This window comes from Octopus bimaculoides, chromosome 16, assembly GCF_046866305.1.
Source record: "Octopus bimaculoides isolate indiv1 chromosome 16, ASM4686630v1, whole genome shotgun sequence".
NCBI lineage: Eukaryota > Metazoa > Mollusca > Cephalopoda > Octopoda > Octopodidae > Octopus > Octopus bimaculoides.
Genome location: NC_142943.1, coordinates 10601981 through 10607894, shown reverse-complemented (window position 1 = coordinate 10607894; position 5914 = coordinate 10601981).

Here is a 5914-nt window from a genome sequence, read left to right as displayed (position 1 = left end):
ATATATATATATATATATAATATATAATATATATATATATATATATATTTATATATATATATATTTATATATATATATATTTATATATATATATATTTATATATATATATATATGTTTATATATATTTATATATATATTTATATATATATATATTTATATATATATTTATATATATATATATTTATATATATATATATTTATATATATATATATTTATATATATATATATTTATATATATATATATTTATATATATATTTATATATATATATATTTATATATATATTTATATATATATATATTTATATATATATTTATATATATATATATATTTATATATATATATATATTTATATATATATTTATATATATATATATTTATATATATATTTATATATATATATATATTTATATATATATATGTGTGTGTGTGTGTTTAATAGTGCGTGAGTGTGTGTACACTCACACAACTTACATGAGAGTGTTAGGAATTGCAGGTAAGATTTTGGAATCATTTAAATTGTCTCAGACGTAGATGCTTTCGAGCAACGCGGCTAAAAACTGCTCCTAAACCTCCTTGAAATCACATTCTACAGGCTTTAAACAATGACAGCACCTACTGGTCAATTTAATCATGTACATATGCGCAGACGCTATACATGTTGGGTCGCAGATCCCTTGGGGCTAACCGTTATCATCATCTTCGTCATCATCATCATCGTCATCGTCATCATCTTCATCATCTTCATCATCATAAGCAATATCCCCACTACCACGGAAAGTACTACCACTACCACTGCCATCGTCGTCACCGTCGTCGTCGTCATCATCATCGTAATTATCATCACCGACAACCATCACTAACCCCAATTGCCACTACCACCCACCTCACTGTCATCTTCATCCACACACTCCCCCTGCTAACCCTCTTCCTAATTCTCATCATCACCTCCATCGCCAGCATCCATGTTATTCTGATCAACTACTTTATTATCATCGTCGTCATCGTCGTTGTCGCTATCGTTGTCATCATCAACAAAAACAATTACAAGAAATATCAATTTGTCATCAATATTTTAGAAGAAATTCTAAACGTAGAACAAATTTTTTTGTACAATAAATAAAAAAACTATCACAATTCTTGCTAAATTAGGAACATATTTTGGTTAGCACCATAGAATGGTTGCGTGAGAGAAATTTTTTCTAATATTTGGAAATCTTCTAAATGACTCCAAATATATAATTTCTTCGTGAAAAAATTTTTTTTAATGTAAATTAACAATAAAATATAATAAAATAAATACAATATACTATTAAAAAATATTAAAAAAATTAATTAGATGGTTCCATAGAACTGGTTTGGTAATTACGATATTCTCAAAATTTTCGAAATAGTTGAATGGATCCAAAATACAATCTTTATTTTTGGTGAAAAGGTGAAATATCGTTCTTTGCATTCTCTGAGAATATTAAGTCGTTTTTTTACTAAATATAACAAGCAACGAAAAAAAAAAAGAAGTAAAACCTACATAGAGAGGCGCAGGCATGGATGTGTGGTAAGAAGCTTGTTTCCCAACCACATGGTTCCAGGTTCAGTCTCACTGTGTAGTACCTTGGGCAAATATCGTCTACTGTAACCTCGGGCAGACCAAAGCTTAGCGAGTAGATTTGGTTAGGTGAAAACTGAAAGAAGTCCGTCATATATATATATATATATATATATATATATATATATATATATATATATATATATATATATATATATATATATATAGTAAATGGAGTAAAACACATATGTTAAATGGAAGAATCCATTTAACATATGCGTTTTACTTCATTTACTAAATCTATATATTTACTCAAGTACCCAAAATAACGGAGTTTCTACCTCATAAACAGGAGTTACACCCCAGTCATTTTGTGATCTTTGCTACCCTGGTATCTATTAACCAATTTATTTTGTCCGAGTTAATTATTAACTTAGAGAAAATAAATACATATAATAAGATATATATATATACCGGAGTAAGCACATAAAATGTGCAACAAGGTGGAAAAAAGAGTACTGAAATACCAGAGGTAGAGTAATATACTTTATTTAAAAGCAGCAGAAATATAACAAAAGACTGTTATTCGGAGTTTCGAACGGGAATGTGAAACTCCGAGTAACAGTCTTTTGTTATATTTCTGCTGCTTTTAAATAAAGTATATATATATAATGTGTGTGTGTGTGTGTGTGTGTGTGTGTGTGTGTGTGTGTGTGTGTGTGTGTGTGTGTGTGTGCTGTGTGTGTGTTTGTCCGTCCACCACCAATTGACAACCGGTTTTGTTGTGTTTACGTCCCAACAAGACTGAAAATAGTAAGTGACAGACTTATAGCATAAAATTAATACTGGGGTCGGTTCATCCGAGTAAACCCTTTCAAGCAGTAACCCCAGCATAGCCGCAGTCCGACGACTGAAATAAATTATGTAAATAATGTACAGAATTCCTCATCTCTTAAATATAGAACTATATCTTCCCGAAGATTTCGGCAATTTCTGTTGTTTTTGAGCAAAAATAACACAGCTCTGAACATACAGTTAATATTATCCATGACTTTACTAATTCGGTGAACTAATAAATTAATCTAACCGTTGAATATTTTTCAATAAATTCAGTAAGGGACTTCACCTTCAGTTTAAACTGTAGATGGTTTAGTGAACTGAACGTGACGGAAAATTACAACACCGAAAGGGATAAGATAAAAAAAATGATAGAAATTTCCCCTTTAGAAATTTGTCTTTCTAACTTTGAGATAGATGAATGAGTGATTATAATTTTGTAAATAATAAAAACGAAATTCAGTAAGGGACTTCACCTTCAGTTTAAACCGTAGATGGTTTAGTAAACTGAACGTATCGGAAAATTACAACACCGAAAGGGATAAGATACTAAATGATAGAAATTTCCCCTTTAGAAATTTGTCTTTGTAACTTTGAGATAAATGCATGAGTGATTATAATTTTGTAAATAATAAAAAAATAAGTTAATAAGGTACTTCACCTTCAATTGTTGACTTGAAACGTCGTCTTCGTGAAAAGAGAAGTGTTTTGACTCTGAGTATTTTAGCAGACGATAACTTCTGTATCGTCTGCTCAGAAACAGTGAAAAAGGAATAGTTCGGTTGTCTAGAGATTTGTGTGTGTGTGTGTGTATGTATGTATGTGTGTGTGAGTGAGTGAGTGAGTGAGCGAGAGACAGAGAGAAAGAGAGCGAGAGACAGAGAGAAACAGACCGAGAGAAACAGACCGAGAGAAAGAGAGCGAGAGACAGAGAGAAAGAGAGCGAGAGAAACAGACCGAGAGAAAGAGAGCGAGAGAAAGAGAGCGAGAGAAACAGACCGAGAGAAAGAGAGCGAGAGAAAGAGAGCGAGAGACAGAGAGAAAGAGAGCGAGAGACAGAGAGAAAGAGAGCGAGAGACAGAGAGAAAGAGAGCGAGAGACAGAGAGAAAGAGAGCGAGAGAAACAGACCGAGAGAAAGAGAGCGAGAGACAGAGAGAAAGAGAGCGAGAGACAGAGAGAAACAGACCGAGAGAAAGAGAGCGAGAGACAGAGAGAAAGAGAGCGAGAGACAGAGAGAAAGCAACGCGAGCGAGAGAGAAAGAGACTGAAAGCACGCGCATATCTCCGAATGACACCTGTATTAACGTTACTCTCCCACGGCCACTCTATATTTGTCGCTTAGACAACTCTGTCCTCCCCTTCCCTGATATCAGTCTCCCTCTCTATGCCTCTATGTTTCCCCTCACACTATCGCATGCCCATGAGCCTGGCTAGGCTTTAAAAGGGCGCTGGTGTCGTTAGATAATAAATCTATTTATTTATATATATATATATATATATATATATATATATATATATTCTAGCAGACGACACCCCGTCCATTGAACACGGTTTGTATAGGTGAAGAGATTTAACATGGACTGTATTAAGTTGTGGAGATTTTCGTTGAGTGTACGGGGGTTGTTAATTTTGGTTAAGGCATTAAATATTCCTGAGACGCTATAGCTTTTAACTGTTTCTATAGCATGGCTATTTGACTTGGAAGCAGCATCGCGTGCACGCCGCCGACGGTCAGCTTGTTCAGGGGTTTCTGAGGCCCTAGCCACTGATGTAGAGGCCAGCAGCGCGTGCACGCCAAGGGTCAGCTTGTTCAGCTCTCTCGTTTAAATGCAGTGAACGTATAGCAAAAGCATTTCTTGTTTTTTTTTTTTGTTTTTTGCCAAGGTTACTCTTCCTTCTTCGAGGAAATACTCTTTTACTCTTTACTCTCTTTTATTTGTTTTGGTCATTTGACTGCGGCCATGCTGGAGCACCGCCTTTAGTCGAGCAAATCGACCCCAGGACTTATTCTTTGGAAGCCTAGTACTTATTCTATCGGTCTCTTTTGCCAAACCGCTAAGTTACGGGGACGTAAACACACCCACATCGGTTGTCAAGCGATGTTGGGGGGGACAAACACAGACACACAAACATATACACACACATACATACATACATACATACATACATACGTATATATATATACGACGGGCTTCTTTCAGTTTCCGTTTACCAAATCCACTCACAAGGCTTTCGTCGGCCCGAGGCTATAGTAGAAGACACTTGCCAAAGGTGCCACGCAGTGGGACTGAACCCAGAACCATGTGGTTCGTAAGCAAGCTACTTACCACACAGCCACTCCCGCATCCTATCAAGAAATTTTGAAATTCAATAAAACCTAATAAAATTAAATAAAAATATTACCTCAATGGTTTTTGCATTGTTTATTATTTAAAAAAAAAAAAAACGCCAGAACGTTTAAAAAAAATGTTGGCACGATATTTTCATCACCAACATAAACGTAATTGTGAATTAGCAGGTACATTTAGAAGCGCGCGCGCGAGTGTGCGTGTGATTGTGTGTGTGTGAGAGAGAAAGAGAGTAAATTGGCTGACGAGGTGGAGATGTTTTTGCATATGGCTGCATTCACATTACCATGGGTCCGAATGAAAATCCTAACGCCTACTGCAGAGATCATTCCCCACACCATTAAACTCCCACCTCCAAACTTCACTGATTTTTTCATGCATTTAGCGAGCAATCTTTCACCTTTACGACGTCTCAGAAACTGTCTACTATCGGGGCCAACCAAATTAAATTTGTTTTTGTCACATATACATACATACATACATACATACATATATATATATATAGAAAATGGCTGATATTTAGCAAGGTGAGACACACATAAGAAGGAAGGAAACAAAGGACCACTGATGAGGTCACAGAAGTGTGACGAAAGAACTCTGGCCGAAATAAAATTAAGATTAATGTAATATAAAGCTGAAGCAAATTAACGCCAAATATACAGTGCGTGTATTTTTATTGGCTAAACTGGCAATATGACCATCCCCAAGTACAACAACATATATATATATACATATATATATACATACATATATATATATATTAACATAAACATATACATAAATATATACATATATATATATGTGACCCTTCTATCCGGCATTCGCCATGATAGATCGCTAACCACTACACACATTTTTTTTCTCTCCTTGTTTCTCTCCTTGTTTCCTTCCGTGTTCCTTTCTGTGGAAGAGCGTGGACTCGAAGCGTTAAACACTTTTTCAATTCCCGAGCGTTATACTAATACATATGTTTGTTTTCTACACCACCTGTCTTCGTCTTTTGTTTTTTTTTTCTGAATTCTCCCTGTATCTTCAATGCATCGATGTATGTATGTATATAATACCCGGTCTGATCAATAAGTATTCGGACAGTTACCATAGGAAACGGAGCTAAACCACGCAGAGGTATATGAAATGTATATATTGTATGCATATCTTATTCACATGCTTGTATGTATGAT